Source organism: Caloenas nicobarica, chromosome 6 (assembly GCF_036013445.1).
Source record: "Caloenas nicobarica isolate bCalNic1 chromosome 6, bCalNic1.hap1, whole genome shotgun sequence".
Classification (NCBI taxonomy): domain Eukaryota; kingdom Metazoa; phylum Chordata; class Aves; order Columbiformes; family Columbidae; genus Caloenas; species Caloenas nicobarica.
The window spans coordinates 6,148,925-6,168,125 of NC_088250.1; positions in this window are offsets into that span (position 1 = coordinate 6,148,925).

The following is a 19,201-nucleotide window of genomic DNA, read 5'->3' on the forward strand; positions in this document are numbered from 1 at the left end:
TCCAATTCTGCGTAGCTGCTAGTGCTTAAAAAGGTCCATTTCTGGAGTAGCTTCAGTGTCAGCATGTTCACCAGGAGTACTCTGGCGGACTTGGCAGTGTTAGTTTTATGGTCAGACTTGACGATTTTAAGATCTTTTCCAACATAAATGATTCTCTGATACTCAAGCAACACCTATAGGAACCACAGCCATAGCCTAGAATTTTCTGGGCCTGTTTGCCTGTTCACCTCCAAGGCCTGTGACAGAAGCAGAACTCATTCTGGAGCAAGGGAACACTGAAGAATAAGCTTACCTGAGAGACAAGGAATTTCTCAGCGATTCCTTGGAAGACCAAAGAAGGATTTTGTGGGGCCATCCCTTTCCAGGGGCGCTCCTGCAGCTCTAAACAGGATGGTTGCTTTTCCTCTGGAGCATCTTTAGTGAAGAGGAGGGGTCCAGCTTCTGATGACAGTGATTTACAGGGCGGTACATGAGATGTCTGAGCAAAGCAGTCACCTTCCATCGATCCAGCAAACACACCACATACCCGGCCAATTCTTTTCCCTCCTTCGCTGCTGTGTCCAAGCTCTGCTGCATCCATGAGTACCCATCAATGCTGCTTCTAATCCATGTTCAGTATGTCTATTTCTAGGTGAATCTGTCCCTGCAGAGCTGTTTCTCCAGCAAGATGCCTCATCACAAACAGCACATCTGTCTCCTCCCTTGCTGGAGAGTGCCCGAAGTGTAGCAAAGAACAGAACACAGGCCCAGACCTCCATATCTCCCTCTTCCTCCTTGCAGACTTGTGAACATTGCCTTTTAACTGCAGTTTCTTCACCAAAGGACATACAGGCTCTTAGCTTTCTATGTGTGCTTCTTGAACTTTCTCATGTCAAATCAAAACCTCTTCTTGCAGCTTGATATGACATAATGCCTTGTCCTCATGAGGATTCTCATATATTTTACAAAACACCTCCCTGTTGCATCCTTTCCCTCAATAAAAAAGGCTAACTTGGAATTTTCACCTACGTAGGCATCCATTTTCATGACATTTGTAGGAATATTATCTTCACACCTCTGCCATAGATGGCCACATCTGGCAAGTTTGTTTCTTGTGTTGGGGTGGTCTGACATACAGGCACACTGAAGTGGTAGCATATCTTGTTTACATAGAAATTCAGAAATTATAAAATCACCACAAAACAAGATGCTGCTTTTTTCCCCTGGATTTGTTGGGCTTTTTTACAATCTTCTTTTATAGCTGTCATCATTAAAGGCCTGAGTTATTTGTTTGTAACTAAGTTTTTGTTCTTGTGAATGGGATGAGAACATATGAAACTCTAGAGTAAAATGAACATGGGGGAGGAACTTTTTGAGACAGTAACAAAAATTTATCTAGCACCTTCTTTCTTCTTTGTAAGAGGAATCAAGATGGCGAAGACATTTCTTTCTGTGTGCAGTGATCCTCTTTTATACATAGTGTTTGTTATATGTATGTATATGTGTATCCGACCTGCATACTATTATTGCTGCTCACAGAACACATTATGCACTGAACGGATATTTAGCATTTAATCACATTTAAAATAGAGAGAGAGAGAAAATGGAGGAAGATCAAGTGTAGAAAGAAGGAAAAAACTGTTTGATTTTCTGCTCTCCTCTATGATTCTGTACAGAGTTTGAAGTAAGGATGTCAGGCATAGATGGCTATTATTTCATTTACATCCCCTTGTAGATTTAAATGTGATTTATGGTGTATTTAGTTGTTACTCTGTAGACTGTGTAGCTGCTCCTCTTTTTTTTTTTTTTTTTTTTTTTTTTACGCATCAGAGTTGTAGCCCCCAGTAAAATTCAATCTCCTAGTTTTAAATCACATGCATACATCTGAAATAGCTTTATGAGACTGCTGTGCTTCTCTGGAAAACAGCTACTGTAGTTTCTTTGCTTCTGTCTGCAATTGCTCCCACCTTTCATGTGATTGAGACTATACAGTGGCCTCCAAGGGTCTTGTTTTCTAAAGATGTGAAGAGAACCAAAAATGAGGTCAAGATTGTTAAGTGCTTAGTGAAAACAATGAATACTGGTTTTCAAATATTTGTAAGTAGACAGTTGATAATCTCAGTATTTTCACTGACAACAAACAGAAGGGTGGATTTTTATACCCTTTTGTAGTTGCCATTTTCTGAAATTCTTCTTCCTAACTCAATTCATACAATGCATTTGTATTCCACACCTCCCAACAGGCAAACCCCTGCTCCTCTGAGGTTCAGGGCTGTAACTCTGCTCTTTGCCTTGCCGAATTCTCTCAGCACCTTAAGTGCCACTGTCTCATAGTCCCTGCAGACAAGGCTGCTTCCAGCCTTCTCATTTTTGGCCAGTTCTTCCCTGTGTCTGAGTAGCAAGTCCCAAAAGATCACCTCCAACAAGAAATTGCCTTTGAACCACTCCAGAAGCCTCTTGTGGTGGCTGTAAGGATTCCTCCAAGTGCCTAAAGAAAACTTCATCCACCTCCTCTTCTTCCTCAGGGGGTCTGTGGCAGATCTTTAATACAATATTACCTGTGCTGGTCCAGCCTCTGGTCCTCACCACCCTTTGTGTGGTCATTGGGTGCAGGCTCAGCTGGCTCTGAGGCATCCCCGGCAGGTCTTGCTCATCCTCACTGGTGCCCAAGAGAAGACAGCTATTAATGAAACAAAAGAAGAAAAAAAAACCCATTTATTTTTCTAGATTGACCCAGGTCATGTACGTGAGCGACAGCCCCCATTGCGTTTGACATTCTTGAGTCGTGGTAAAATGAGACACAAAGGGGAATCTTTCTGAAGAAAAAAGCAAATGTTCATTTGATACCATATTTTAGCAGCATTTCCTGGGATTTAGGCCATTAAAGCTGACTGCTCCAGGATGTTTAGAGAATCATCATGAACACACAAGTGCAGTCTGAGCTTTGCATACTTTTTCCTATTTTAATGTCCTGGTGTTAACTTTTAAGTCCCCTGTTCTATTGCAGTTCTTATTTACTTAGCACCCCATTTTTATATACAGCAATTGCGTGCTTGTAAATTGTTGTTTGCTAACACAGAAGAAAGTACTGTTTGGAGTTTCTAGACTTTAATTTTAAACAGCCCCAAGGATTTCCCAACCTACGGTGTTATTGAAGCCTTGCCAGACATAGGCCCGTATCTGTGACCTTGTGTTTTTTTCGCTAGAGCTCAAGATCCCAGAGACAGCGGCTGGAAAACGAGCACCCAGAAATGGAGGTGGCAGCCCCCACATCTTCCCGCTGGTCCCACTCTGCAGAATCCAGAGGAGCTTGCGGGAGACACCCTCATTGCCACCAGTGGGGCACTGGTGTGATGCAGCTCGCTTTGGTTGGTGGGCCAAGGATCTGCTTCGGTTCTGCTCTGCACAGCAGAGACTTTTTTCCAAGCAAGAGATCAAGGTAACAATGTGCTCTTGGCTCTCCGTCCCAGCTGCAGGTCATTCCTCACTGAAGCTTTGCACCCACAGCCAGCTGTGAGCCAGCTTCCCCACCATTTCTAATAATCCTCCTGAAGCGCTCCTTTAGACTTCATTAGTGCAGAGACCCTTGTTCTGCGTTTTATTCCCCTTTGCTCAAGATCTCCCTTCCCAAGATCAGTTTGGATACTCTGGCTTAAAGAAAAGCCAGGGATGCTCTGGGGCTCCTGTGCTAAGCTGCTCTTGCTGCCTGATTTCTTTTGGGGTTTTGAAGTTTGTCCTTTTGAAATCGAGGCCATACTTATGACCTTGTTAATATTTTACCTTCAGTTGCTCAGTCCAGGCTTTGTGTCTAGAGTCAGCTTTCCTACAGCTCCCTGATTGGCTCAACCAATTCTGGAGCTGCTCCTTCCCAATAGGGAGAAAGCCCAGGGCTTCCAGCTGACCCTTTCTGGGTCTCCTCGCCACCGTGCTGTGGGTGAAAGAGCCAGCTCGGGTATTTCAATACCGGGGAAGGGAGAGTGCCCCCAGAGCTGCCAGGGAGCAGAAACACGAGATCATATGTGAACCCAGCAAGTAAAAAAAAAAAAAAAAATAAAAAAAGGTGGACAGAGGGCAGAGAGAGTGGGGAAAGGAAGGTCTGCAACCCTTTCTCCCAGAATAATTCCCCTTTTACTGGTTTCACAATCCTTGCTTTTTTGATGCTTTCATCTCTTGCAGCACATTTTTTCCACGCAGCAACTCAAGATGGTTGAGTCCCAAAATTTGTTGACTCATTAGGAAGAGCCTTTGCATAGTGAAGCAATTGCATTCCAGCTCCTTGGCAAGGCAGGAGCTTGGAGAGGCGGCCGATGCCTCCGTGGTCCGTAGTACATGCTGGATAATCCTGAGCTACCTTTGTGGAGATGACAAACAATCTTTAGTTTCATAGCCCAGGGTAGAGAGAGAGTTAAAACACACAGTTTGTGTCTTTGGGGCTTCGTGGTGAAATACAGCAAGAGCAGAATGACCCAGCTGCATTTGTTTTATTTTCTTGTCACCAGAGAAACGAGAAGGAAAAACTTACAGTGTTGTTTCCATGAAATTTAGAGAAAAAAACCCACATAGTTTATAGAGGAAACCTCATTCCCCTTCCCAGCCTTTTACCAGTGATGGTTCAAAAAAATGTACATTTTTGAACTTAGTCACATCCCACTCCACCCATAGTCCCTAACGCCGTGTACAGACCTAAGAAAGAGATTTCAGTTTCCTTCTGCTGATGAACTTCTGTCTAAACATTTGCTTTTTTCACTGCTGGAGCCTGGAGGTACTCCCTCCCCATGAAATGACTACTCTGGCTAAGGTTACAAATAAAATATAGACTTTCTCTGTTAGATTTCAACTAAGTGTATGAATAATATTCCCTCAAGACATACTCATTATATTGAACCATAAATCTACTGGGGGACACTTTTGCAATGACTAATGGGTATAAATAGAAGGGAAAGGAATTAATTAGTGCCTTATCCTGGGAAAAGAGGAGGCTGAAGGGAATCAGATAGGGGAAAAAGCACCTTTTCTCTGAATGTGGTGGGACAGCAGTGTGGGCTGCGGGGCTGGGAGGAGGCTGGCCCTGGTTGGGGTGACTTCCCTCAGGATTCTGGTGGCCTGGCAAGGAGACATTGGGGCTCAGCAATTGAGCTGATTTATTTGAAATGTTAATCTTGTCTTTAATCCCAGCTTTGTCTCACTGCAACCGCACAGTTCTCTTGCCCTCGGGTCTTAAATAAATGTTTCCAACATCAACTCTAGTGTGCAGCTGAATCCTTGGGACAGATTATGTGTAATTCCCATTTCCATGGGATCAGTAAAAAAGAATTAGAAGGGAAATATGAAAAAACCCCTTGAAGTCAATGAGAGGCTTTTTACTGGCTTTAGGGATCTGTGATTCAGATCCTAAATGAAAATCTGTGACTTCAGGGTTGTAAGCTGTAACTAAAGATGCTGACCAAGAGAAAACATTAAGTTTAGCTTCTTGAAAAGTCCTAATCCTCACAAACCCTCAGGAGGTGGGAGGGTGCTGAAAAATGAGCTTGGCTTTAAAATTTCATCTTACAGAGGCTAAATGGAAATATAATCCTTCCCTCTCTAAGCCACAGAACCTTATGGATGCAGGCAGTAAGGAGGCCAACAATGGTCTAGAAGAAGATCTGATCAATGCTCACATGATTTGATGAACTGACAGGCAAAAGACACTGCACAGGTAAATGACAGCGAGTAAGATTGAACAGTGATATCTTCTGGAGTTTCTGCAGGGGTAAGGAACTGTATGTAGCTACTCACTGACAACGTTGCCCCCAAACTCTCTGCAAGACGAGTGCAGTCCTGGAGCAAGGAATGCCATTGTGGCCCCCTTCACAGCCCGAATAAGGGGCCAAATTTGTCAGAGGTTAAACTAACAGTGATTTGCAAAAATTTTGCACAAAATTGCAATCACAAAAATTTGCAAAATCAGAATTTTGTGGCTAATTCAAGTCTTGCTAGCAGCATATGCCGCAGGCATACAGATGTGGCTCTGAACCGTAGCGACAGAGACCTCTGAAATCTGCACCCACCTCAGCCACTAAGCCATGAGACAAAAGCCCAGCATGTCTCCAGCCCTCCTTGGAACGACTTCTTGTGCTGAGCGCCCCCAGGATTTGCTTTCCTGTGCCAGGGTAGAGCCTGCGGGAGCTGCCCTGTTCTCGGGACATCCTTGTCCCGGGGAGCATGGTGGGCAGCCACCCAGCTGCTGTTCCTTGGGCTGCAGAGCTTTTCCACAGCTCGATGGCTGCTGCTTTTCACGTATTTGATGTGAATCCAGGGAACCCTGTGCAGCTCTTTGGCCCAGCTCCCCGGGTCACGTACAGCTGAGCGTTGCTTGTCTGCTTTTTGGCACGACGCTCGACACCTCCCTTTCCCTTACGCACATGCTCAAATTTTTGCTCCAACGCAAAATGTTAGAGGCCCTCGTTTCATTTGTAGCTACAGATTGGCACCCAAGAAATGTATAATTCTGTAATTAAGTGTTCTCCTAGCCAAATACAACACGACAATGAAGTTCCTCTCTCCTGTCAGGCAAATCTGCTACAATTGACAAGCGTCATAAAAATTCAAACAAGAGTTTTATGCGTGTAAGAAATCTAATATAATTGGATACATAATCAGTGTTAAGAAAAAGATTCTTATCTGACTTGGTTTGAAAGGTCCTCCTACAAAGTAAAACAAAGCAAACAAAAAACTCTCGCACACAGAAAACCACAAAAAACTCCCCCCAAACAAACAAAAACAACAAAAACCCCCACCCAAATGAAAAAATATGCTGCATTATTAACTTGTATTCCTCTAAGACAAAACAAGCACATACCCCGCAGAGCAAGTTAGCAATACAGAGGTGCAGAAGGAGAGCAACATTTCATCCTTCCTTAGATTCTTTTTTAATGGTGTCTTAAACCAGCCCAAGAAATCAGGGTCACACGGAAATTAAAATATTTTTGCCAGAGATGTGATATACTCTCTTACCAGTGTAACTGAATGTCTGTGCTCTTCATTTGAGCATGAACGTGAGCCCAGCCTCCAACAGCAAATGAAATAATTTTGATCACATGCACACAATAAATAACATCTTGTGTTTATACTACTTTTTCTTAAGACTGCCAGCGGAACTTGAATGCTTATCTCCAGTCCAAAGAGGCTTGAGATTTTCCAGCTTCAGTGTGTGATAAACAAAATTAACAGTGGGCAGATGAAAGTGTAGGCATGCACTCACTGTGTTTTACATACAGTTCTTCTGTTACATACAATTCTTGGCCCTCCTTTCTGTCCCTCAGCCATCCGGACCCTGACAGCTTCCATCTACGAAGATAAAAATATCAAGAGAGAAGCAGAAATGGGAAAGAAATCGTGCATTATTTTTTTCTTTTGTAATTATCTTCGTGGGCACAGAAACCATATTTTCATTTTACATCGAGGTAGTGATTCTGGCAGGCTCACCAGTCTGCTCGCAGGAGAAACTTGAAGGCTTAACAGCTGAACTGTGTATGAGATCAGGTGAGCATGAGCATCCTTAAAAGCAGTCCGCTCCTGTTTGCACACCTCGCTGCCTCGCAAAGGTAGAATCGACGTCCTGGCCGCTTAGCACATCCCTGTCAGACATGAAAAAAAAAAAAAAGGTGCATCTGTGATCAAGATGCTATTTAGGGTAGCCCAGCCCCTGGGAGGCACAAGGGTAAACACAGTGAGAAAAGGAAAAGGGTGCTGGAAAAGGGAAATGGGGAAGGAAGGACTTGCAGGAGCTGCTGGAAACTCTGTGGGGAAACCAGCCTCTCACATCCCTTCTGGGGAATCCAGATAATTGAAAGCTGTAATTGTAGGCTTGATAGAAAACCCCAAACCAGGGATGATTGAATTCTCCAGGCCTCTCATCAAGAACACATGGATCCCATTGAGAGACCGCAGCTTGGCCAGTGGCGAATAGACATCTCCTTGGGGAAGGACGGGGCGCTGGCAGCATCTGGCAACAGGATACAACAGGCAGCAGCCAGTTTTGGCAAAGCCTGTGTCGTTTTTCGTCTCTGTGAGCAATCAGCAAGCTTCCCTCTGGTCCAGGGCTTTGCCCTTGAAACCTTTGGGAAGAGGTGTGGGAGCACGGGAGGTGCCAGGTCTCATTTACCCCTCTGCTGCTTTGGCTGTAGATGCTGCCAGCGCCAGCAGCAGTGAGAGCGGTGAGAGCAGGGGCTGGTACAGATCGCACTGGAGAGGACCTGAAGCAGAAATGCCAGTAAAGATTACAGCCTGGGTTTGCTACCTCTGAGCTGCAGATATCCGTGAGCAGCACCAGCCCCAGTTTCAATAGCATCATGCTGACTTAAGAGTCCTGCTTTCAGGGAAAACGTGTTTCCAGAACCAGGAGCTGCTTTCATGCAGCCCAAAGTCCACATTTCAGGGGAACATGTATTTAAGAGCTGTCATTTGAATATACATTCACTACAAAGTCTTTTAACATCATCACAGACAACATATGTGTGCTACCCTTTCCCCCAGACAGTTCAGATGGACATGATAACATTGTGTCCATGCACTCAGTAAACAGCTCTTCTAACTCTACAAACACCAAAATTAAGGTCACAAGTTTAAATGCACATATGCGACGATCTCCACCCCTTGCCTCTCTGGAGCTGGATAAAGGGTTCACACTGTAATAAGCTTCATCCCTTGCCCATGCAGAACTGACACCCCAGAAACAACAGCTGCTTGAATACTCACCCATCACAGACTCCGCATGCTGCCCCTCCACGGGGTATCCCTTCTGCAGGAACAGCAAGGTTGATCCACAGCTAGACAAATCCCTCCACTAGTTCGTCCTAAAGACCTTCTCCACTACACAGGACAGCATGGGCCCCAGCAGCCTCCTCTCATGACCCATCAGATACATCCCATCAGCTTTGGTGTCCCAGCACCACTGTAACCGCTGCAGCAGCATCTCCCCATTTCCCTGTCCCATGTATTGGGGTCTCCCTCTGTGGGGGTCACTCCCTCTTGTCTGTTTGCTCCTGCAGCAGCTCTGGAGACAGCTTCAGTGCTGACCTCCAACCAGAAGCCCTCACTAGTGCTCCCGTTAGCAGCTCATTGCACCCCCTAAGGCCATCGGTTGGCATCTCCAGCCCTGCCCAGCAGCCCTGGCCAGCTGGGGTGAGCCCTGGGCACCCCCACAGGGGAGCAGCACACATTTCCTGGGGTTTGGCACACAGCACAGCCCCGCTGCAGCTCCCGGGCTCGTACTTCTGGATCCCGCACATGGCAAAGGTCCCAGATCCAGGCCACCAGGTCAGGGGCTTGGACCAGGACCCATCCCAGGTCTGGCTTCCCATTTGAGGAGGGTGCTAAGTGGTCTTACACATCTCTCATCTTCTCTCCCATTCTTCTCCCTGCCCAGGCAAAGAAAGGACTGGGTAGGACTCCAGCTCTTGAGAAAGGAATAATGTTTGTACTCTCTGCACCCCAAGACATGGAGTGAGGGATGACATGCCATGATGTGATGGTTTTAAATGTCTCCCATCTTCTTTTCTTGAATCTTTGTCATAACATAGGCCAGAAATCCAAGAGCTGTAGACAGGACTTCATCATCAGGGCCCAGCAATAACAACACATTTGCTCTTCCCACAGTGGCTCTCAGTTCATAGGAACTGAATGCTTTGATTATAGAGTAATCGGCTTTGGCAAAGATTAGGCCTTTTTGGCTGGAAAAAAATCAATGCTCTGTTTTCAAAAGGTTTCTCCAGAAATCACATGTTTCTACAGAATACCCAGAAGCCAGCCAAATGTTTGAAAGGAGACAATTCAGATGCGGAGAGGTTATCCGTAACCTGATTAAGATGGAGCTGCCAGGTCCATGCTCCAGTCTTTGCACCCTTCCTGCCTTGCTGGGAGCAGGAGAGGAGCCCCGCTCCTCCTGCAGTCACCTCTGGCCAGTCAGTCTGGGTTTCACTGAGGAACGCACTTAATTTCCACAAAAGTACGTGGAGTGGGAGCAAAAAGCAACGGTATTTTCAGTGCCTTGCTGAAATCTGGCCTTAAATGAAACATCAGTTATTTTTCCAATCCAGTGCCCTGGGTGAGGAATTTTTTTTTTTTTTCCCCTCAATTGTTCTCAGCCCGCTGCTCCATGTGAGCAGGGTATGGAACAGGCGATGGGGAACCAGCAAGCGAGACAATGTGAAAGGGCAAGATGGAATCCATGCCACATCCTAATGCCGTTCCCCCAGAGGCTCCAGCCCCAGCCGCCGCAATAAGCTTGCAGGAGGCACATCCCTTTTCCAGTTCAAGTCACGACTCTGCTTTATCTGCCCTAAAGCTCTTCATAAGCCGGGAATGCTTTTTTCCATGGGCTTGCTGGAGCACAGCACATCGTAAACCCGCACATCTGTAATTCATGGAGGGAACCTGGATCCCACATGCTATCTCTCTCTAACTGGATCCTCTTTTCCTGGAGGCCAGCAAGGAGCATTCAGGAGCTATGGCTCTGGGAAGAGGACGGGCACAGCCCCAAGGGTCTCCAGTACTGCTTGCTCAAGTGGCTGCCCCTTCTCCACAGCCCTTGGTGGGACCAGGCACAGCACCCAGCTGCTAGCAGGGACGACCAGGTCAAATCACTGCAGCTTTCTCTGTCACAGCTTATCGGAGCCCTGGGCAAGGAAAATATTGACGACCGCAATGACATCTGTGTTCCTGCCGCCAGACAGGCATGACACCCGCTTCTGGCCAAAATGACCCCTAATGAATCCCCTGAGCATCCTGGGCGGTGTGCTCCTGCAACAGATGCTTGCAATGCAAAGTATGGATACACACAGCTGGTTTCTCCTGATGTAAACCTATGGCCTCCCCTTTTGGAGAATTTCCATCTGCGTGGTGATTGGAGGCAAAGGGAAATAAAAATCCCAGCCATAAATGGAAACATTTGCAAGGGATGGGGTAAGACCAGCTGCCAAGTTACGATTTCTGCAGTATGACTAGGCAGCAACTTCAGCACGAGATACTGTACTTTCTGCAAGCTGCTGCTCTTTCACACAGACAAAAACCATGCAGCTCCCTGCACCGCTCCTCCACCACCCCCAGCTAGAGCTTAGTGACCAGAAACGCGGTGACACTGGGAGCTAGTGAGCAACGGGATACCTGGTTCCTGAACCTGGGCTCCAGGTCCCAAATCCAGCAGTATTACCTTGGAATAAGAAGTCGGGAACTATTTCAGAGTTTATAAACCTTACCCCGCATTTTCTGAGTCCCTTCTGAGCCAAGGTGATGCAGTAAAGAGGGGAGAAGATCCCTTTTTAATTTTCCTCTGCCTCGGCTAATGCCTTAGGACTGCAGAATGTTTTCCTCTGAAACCGCGGTTAGCTCAGGGACCTGCAAGGAAGCAGAGCAGATGATTTTCTGTTGCCTGGGGTGAAATGGGGACCAGCATAACCAGAGTTGAATGGCTGAGGCTGGCAGGCACCTCTGCAGATCATTCTGCCCAAGCAGGGTCAGCCAGAACAGGCAGGACAGTGTCCAGTTGGGCTTTGAGTATCTCCACAGGGATACTCTACCTCATAATATAGGCCTAATTCTGGAAGAAACCACCCAGGCTGGGAAAGAAGATGAACAAAAATATTCAGATAGAAAAATAATTTTCAATTTGGCGGTGAGTTCCTTACAATATCCTAATAAAATCACTTGCTTACTGAATTTCTCTTAAAGTATCAGTAAAAATTGTCATTCACTGAATGATTATTTAACATATAAGACTACATTTCAAATGTTTTAATAGAATTAAAGGGACTTTTTGGACTGTTTGGATGTAAATTTCCTGGAAAAGACGTGCAAAGTAATAAATCTACTTTTACTATTGCAGCGTACATGTCCTTTCCAATGGCTAACAAGCAACCACTCATTAAAGTGCAATAAGAAAATAGCATTTGTGGGTGAACTGAGTAGTTCAGTTCCAATTTCACAAGTGCGCAGTGAACAGGTGCTTCTAATTCGGCTACCAAAATCAATAGAGTGTTAAAAACCTGGAGATGCAGTGGTCGCAGGCTTGATTCAACTATCTGAACTTATGAAAAATTGCACACAAACACATGATAACACTGTACAGGAGCTGAAGGATAGTGTCTGCTCTTGGGATAGTAATCAGCGACACACTTCTGAAATAGCCACCATGAGCCCTTTTTAACCGGTAGAAAGAAATGAGACTTGTACGCACCAGTTCACCACCCTCTGACCTGTCTGATAGGTCTCAGGTTAATTTTACTCGAGATGTGCTTATTTCTTACCCCTGCTACAAAGAGGCCCTGAAATACTAGCTTAGACTAAAGTGTCTTCACTGAAGATAGCTCAAGCTATAGGAAATGAATACGCCCCTCTGAAAAAGGCTTATAGAAAAAGGCATTTGGCCTGGCAGTGACGTATAGTGTTCAGCCAACCTAAGTGTCTCAGTAGGATGCTCCCATGCTCCATGCATAATGGAGAGAGAGCAGAAAACATTAAGCCCAAAGTGTGTCTGAACACGAGCTTGACTTCCCTGCACATCACTGCTTTTGTGTCCCCTGTGTGCTCAAGATGGTTTTCACAGAATCTCTTGCACACAGGAATCAAGGAAGAATGGTTCAGTTCCTACATTTCCTACAGTCTTGAATTATGGTCTTGGGCAAGCTCTTACTTTATTTGTTTTGGAACTCCCTGCCAACAAAGTGGCTTCTATAATATTTTTCGAGCTCTTTACATAATAACCCACCAGATATCACAGGCAACAAGTACGATACAAACATCTTTATCAACCAGGGTGTTTTCAGTATCTTCTGATCAAACGATGATTTTCTGATTTCAAAGCAGAAGCACTTGAATTGTGCAAAGCCTCCTTGACCCTGTGGCAGATACGACATGGCCACATCTGTCTTTGCTATGCAGGCTGCACACTGCTGTGTTAGAGTTTCTCACACGAAATAGCCTTCTCCTGGAAATTCCCTTCTCTTGGAAATTCCCTTCCCTACACCAAAGAGGATACAGAAGATCTTCCCAAACAGCACATTTTCTGCCTTCCCTGCTTGAGTAGTACCTGTCTAGCAGCCGGACTGAGTCTATCAGAACACCCACACAGCAGCCTGTTGTCAAACGGATGACACAGCTGCTGGGATGTGGCAATGCCCGTTTTCTGCCTAAAGAACACCACGGTTGACTCACCATTCAGTTGTGCAGCATCTACCAGCAGAGTATGTCTTGGCCACATCTTGCCACGTGCACGAGGGACTTCCCAGGCCCTGCATAAAACATACAACGTGAACCTAAGCGACCCTGAATTTGCAGGAAATCCCAGGTGCCCTGGAGACTATGAAGTGTAGAACCACTCAATTTGGGTTTGATAGCACTGAATTCCCAGCACCCACCCACTCACGAGTGAGCCAGCAAGGCAGCCAGTTTGTATAGCAAAGGGGACAGTGTGGGCTAGATAATGAGACATCAGCTGAAATAGGAAACTGTGGGGACCCTGAGACCCTTGGCCAGATTGTACAGACCTGAAGCACTCGCAGCCCCAGAGCAATCTCACCATCTTTGCATGCAGCTCTCCTCTGCATCACGGGGAGCACGTGGCCTTCCAACACCCAGCATGGATCTTCCCACGGGACAGGACCTGTGAGACCCAGGGATGCAGCAGAGGGAAATTACGCAGGGCTGGTCTGCTCCTGCCTTGCTTTGCAAGGTAGGAAATGACACTTTCAGCAGGACCCTGCTGTGCCCTGAGGGTCGCATCCCGGGATGATGTTGGGGTGGCTGGTTTCGACTGCAGTAATCTGCCATGTGTTCTCATTTCCCCTGCATGCCAGACCCCTTTTGACACACTTTTCAAAGGAGCTGTAGAGCTCCAGATGGGACTCATCCAGCTGCCCTCGGCTGCGTCTTGTTAAGTATGTGCCTAACGCTTCCACACAGGGCTCTTGGAGCCAGAAAAAACTGCAGTCTGCTGCTCATGGCCTGAGCTTTATCCGGGACAGGCTCGCCCTAGAAAAGCAACATGATGGTTTTACAAGCTGCTTTTGAAAAATCTCAGGTACTTCACATCCCGTGCAAAATACTGTGTGTAACTGTGTTTAGCTCTCACATTAACCGAGACCTAATTTTATATGCAGGGATAATTTGATCACCAGAGGTACTATCAGAAATCTAGAGCCCTCAGAAACATGCCGGGCTGAATTTCCCATTTATGTAGAAATAAGCACGACGCAGATGAAGGAGCAAATGTTTTGCAGCTCCTGAGCATTTGGATTCTTTTAGGGCAAGAGAGGGATTTGCAGGGATTTCGGAAGCTATAGACAAGCACTTTGAGCTAATATCCATGTTTATGAAGGTTTGAACTGCTTTCTAGAACTGAGCCAGGAAAGAAACACCAGCCAGGGTCTGACAGATATGCCTTTTCTCTGTGCTTTCAGAGCAGTGAAAAACCATGGGATCTAGGTGCTGACCCTTCACACTTACTCCTGCTCTTAAGCCATGAAAAATGCTAGTTGAGGGGTATGGGATTTGCCTGGTGGGGCAGATGAAAATAGAGGCAGAGGAAAACTTTAGGAACAATCTTTAGTGTCATGTTGCACCAGGTTTGTGCCATGTAGAACACTCTGCTTTCAAAGTGGGGTGCTCCAGACTCACACTGTCTGCAGTCTGTCCTTCCACTGCATCTCCCCACCAGCTGTCCCAGGCCAGCACCAGGGCAGCAGCAGCACAGGCAAAGGGGACCGCAGGCTCCTTGCTTGTCTGCAATGTCTATTGCAAGATATATCTTGAAACTGTTGGCTGACCTCCGTGGGCAAGGACCTGCCACTGCTAGGGCTTGCCAGTCTCTGCTGGACGTGCCCCCAATGTGGTATGAGGCCACACGATGTGGGGCTGGGCATCTGATGTCTGATTTGGTTCAGTCTGACTGCAAGAAACACATTTGTGATGTTGCAGAACTCCCTTCCTGGCTCACAGCAGCATCTGAGGTTTAATACACCAGTAGGATTTGATCCCCCAGTCCTAACACAAGAAAAACTTGTTTCTGGAAAGCTGGAAGAACATCAAAGTGCCATTACCCCCCATGCAAAGAGAAAGGAGGAATTAGTAACAGTACTACCTGCTTCTAGTGATTTTCACCCCAGCAGCCAACAGGGAATATCCTCAGTGAAACTAAAAATGAAGCAGTAACAGGGCTGACCTTGAGATCATCCCAAGAAACAACAGGATCTTCGAGAGCTTGAAAGACACAGTTTGGTAAGATGGGGGGCTTTGCATGCCCACCAGAGCTGCTGGATGAGGCCCACGTAGGTAGGTGGCAATGCCTGTCCCAGTCAGTCTAAGAAACACATAAACTTGCCTTGGTATTTCATTTCACATCTCTCTGAGGGGTCAGAGTGAAAACTGGCATGCTTAGGAAGGACAAGTCCTGCTAAACACCCGAAATTACTGTGAGGCTTTAGAAGTTCTCGTGTACCGATATAAAAACTGTTGTAGATGTGTATATTTTGTTCAATTTCATACAGAGTTCCCCTTCTTTGCAGAAGCTTTTGGAGCCACTGCCAATGATGCTCCATGTCCTTCCCCCATGGGATACAGCCCCAGCAGGAGACCCTGCCCCGGCGGGTGGGAGAAGAAGCATTGGGAGACAAGGGTCACCACAAAGCTGAAACATCAGGCTAGCTGCTTAGAAATTAAGTGATTTGGGAAGTAAAAAGTCCACCGATGGCCTTTGATCCTTGGTTTCTGGGCTCCACTGTCCCTGTGTGCTCCAGCAGCAGCCAGACTCGCTGCACATCACAGTGCACATCTGAGGGATGCGGGTACCGCAGGGTCTGGCAGGCGCTCTCTCAGTTTGATTCTGTAGAAGGATGCTATTTATTTCCTTTTGTCAAGCATCTCCTGGCCTTGCCTCTGTGACTGGGAGCTCTCCAGTGCCCATATTTTCCAGGATAACAGGTCAGATTTCAAATTTCAGTTTCAAAAATGATTTGCTGCTGGCAGGCATAAGCTTGTTACTGAAGATGGCTAACTCTGAGCCTGTTCTACTGACCCACATGTAAACCAGGGGCTGCCTTCCACAAAGGTTGTTTCAAAACTGTCTATATACGGACAATTTGTGCCTTAACCACTTCCTAGTCTCTAGGACAACCATGCAAAACAAATGTCTCAAGGTCCTCTTGCCAGAAGTCTAGTCTGGGTTATTAATCTGCTTCATGGGGGCTCAGAAAGGCTTTACTCTGTTCCTACAATACCTTTACGATGAGTAGAGGTCTCAAAATTAAATAATTGCTGTGTAATTAACCCATGGGCCAACTGGGAAAGGTTGGCCATGCAGATTTTCCAATGACATGGGAAAACAACCCCAAACAGACCCAGAACCAAGGAGGAAGGGCACCCCCACTGTCATCAGACTCCTTACCAGTTCAGAAAGGTTTTTCCAGATTGCTGCTGTGATGAGCATGTCTGCTACAAGGACCTTCTCCACGTAGGTGCCATGGCTGGGAACAGACCTCTGGACACTTTGCTGTAGCCTTATCTTCATGTGCTCCCATAGTCTTCCTGCACTGTGAACAAGAACTGGGTGTTCAGGTCCTGAGAGAAAAAAAGATGACACAAATGACAGACCTCAGCTGATAAATGACTCTGTAAGGGAAGGAGGAACACAATCTCTGTGTCCACAGTGGAGATTACAAGTAGCAGGCTTAATGGCAGCAAGAGATACTTAGGCTGGACGCTAGGACGTGTTCTCCAGAAGTGGCACCAGCTCCATTCTTTGCAGCACTGTAAATAGCAGCAGTATTTTAAACTAAAACAGATTATCTGTAGATGTGATAAAGCCTCTGTGTTCAGATCTCTCTAACATTGGACAAACACCCATCTGACAGGGGAACAGCCTGTGGGGTAAAACATACCTTTAATGTAGAAAATGAGCTTAATGGCCACTTCATGCCTTATTTCTCAATGCTTCAGTAACTAAAGAAACCTGAGTCTGATGAGGCAACACCTTGTACTTGGCCAACAATGTGAAAAAAAGTAGTTTTTAGACAGAGGCTTAAGCATATGGCTACTCCAGGGCTGCTCCAGTATATGTTTTGTGCAGTCAAGTCAGATGATTAAAAATAGAAGACCCCAAAGTTTATTGCATTACTTTTCCCCACTAGAAAACCCACTTCATTTCAAGAGACAGCTTATCTCCCAAGACCTTTGAAGTCACCAAAAACAAAGTTCCAAAACCAAAAGTGAAGGGGAAAAAAAAAAAAAGTTTTCTCCAGAAACATGACTTAAGGGGGGCAGCATGCATCTGCATTGCCTCCAGCTTCTGCTATTTTGCTCTATTTTCCTTTTCAATATATTACCATCAAGAAGAGATACCCCAGCTGCGCTTCCATTTGGTTCAGTGGCTTGGATGTTAAAACTCTTAACATTTTCACAGGGATGACAAAGCTGAGAAGTGTTTCCTGCGGGTGTCTGCAGAAACGGATGGGACTGGGAGCGCCGCTCTGCTGAGGCAGTGGGCAAGTGGGAGGGCTGCAGTGATATTTCATGGTGATAAGTCACTCCACACATTCTCAGTCCTTGCCAGAAAGGCTGTGCCATTGTCTCAGGGTGCTCCTGTGAGCATTTCTATGGTTTCCATGTCTGGCAGGGATGACTATATGCTTTTTGCAGAAAAGCATGGAAGGCAGACACTGTGGATACAGCCCAATCTCCCAACAGACAGAGAGAACAAATTTTGAGGGGAAAGATTGTGGAAGAGCGTGCTTGCTGACTGTGAGTTTAGCTACAGGCAACCAAGGAAGATACTGTTAATTGTAGATCTAAAAATTACTTGTTTGTCTAATTAACATCTTCTCAGCCTAACCAGGATACAACAGATTATTTTGTCTGGTTATTATATAGGTGCTTATAATCTAAATTACATAATTATTGATGGGAATTAGCAAAATCTAAAATTATTATACCGAATACATGTCCCTCAGACTTGCACTATGCCTTGGTGATGTTCCCTCACCCTGTGCAATGTTACAATCAGCTTCTCGAATCCTTTACCTGGAGAAGTATGATGACAATAAAATGTATTGCGGGGACTGGTCTTCCTCTGTGGTTGTGAGTTTGCTCAGAATTACTTCTGTGCATCAAGCCTGTGTTTCTTAATGGGTTACAGTCTTTCCTCTGCTGTTTGCCACAAGCTTATGCCATGATTCTTTCTCTTTATACAATATTATTTCTTTTAAGGGGAAATCCATGCAATTAGACAAATGAATGCAAAACTTAAACTAAAACACATTTGGTTAGAGTTAAACCAAGCCCCAAACAACAGGAGAGCAAGAGGCATTTGAACATCCAGTTACTCTGCTGTTACAGCTAGGAGAGGCTAGGCAGGGGACCTCTGCTCCTTGGGAAAAATCATAGGCACAAGAAAGGCTCTTAAATAATTTTGAAAATGCAATTCAAAATCATCCTAGGGCAGCTGTTTGTTGTTATACAGCTTGAGGTCTAGGGCTAGAGACACCAACAGCAATTTGGTTGAGCTACAGGGCTGCAAGCTGGGGGAAGAGCTGCCCTGACAGCCCTGTGGTCTCCAGCAGCCCCACACTGCCCAGGGCAGTGTCTCTGGGGAACGGGGCTGTCCAGGGGTGCGGAGATGGCGATCACGATGCTATTGTGCCTTTCCAAGGGTAGTGGGACCAAGCATCGACAGGAGCTAACCGGGCAGGAGATTTCTCTCTCACCAGTTTACCTATCTTACATCACTTTCTGCTCTGTCCTTCTGGATCGCAGTCCCACAGTACTGTCCCAGCCTGTTGCATTGCTGGTTTTGTTTTTGCATTGCTCATAGGGTACGCGTTCTAGGAGTCCTACCACATTGGTAAAGTGCCCTCAGTGATCCCCTTCTTCTGCACCATCACCTTCCCATGAAGGGCTGTGAATCAGTATTGCCTCAAATGAGGAGAATTTAGTCAGAGAAAAACAGAAGTGTGGCCCAAATTCTGTCATTGTTACATAAACCCCCTCGCTGAACATCTGGAGAACATCTGAAGTTTAACAAAGCAGGCCCGCAGGCAGAGGCATTTTTGACCTTCCGTGTAATGGAAGCATAAAAATCAAGACTGAAAAGAAGAGAGTAAATGCAACCAGAAATGGAAGACAAAATGGGTCCAGCATATCAGGGCCAACTTTGGCCCAAACACCCGATAAGGGCTCCCACAATCCTGCCTGGACA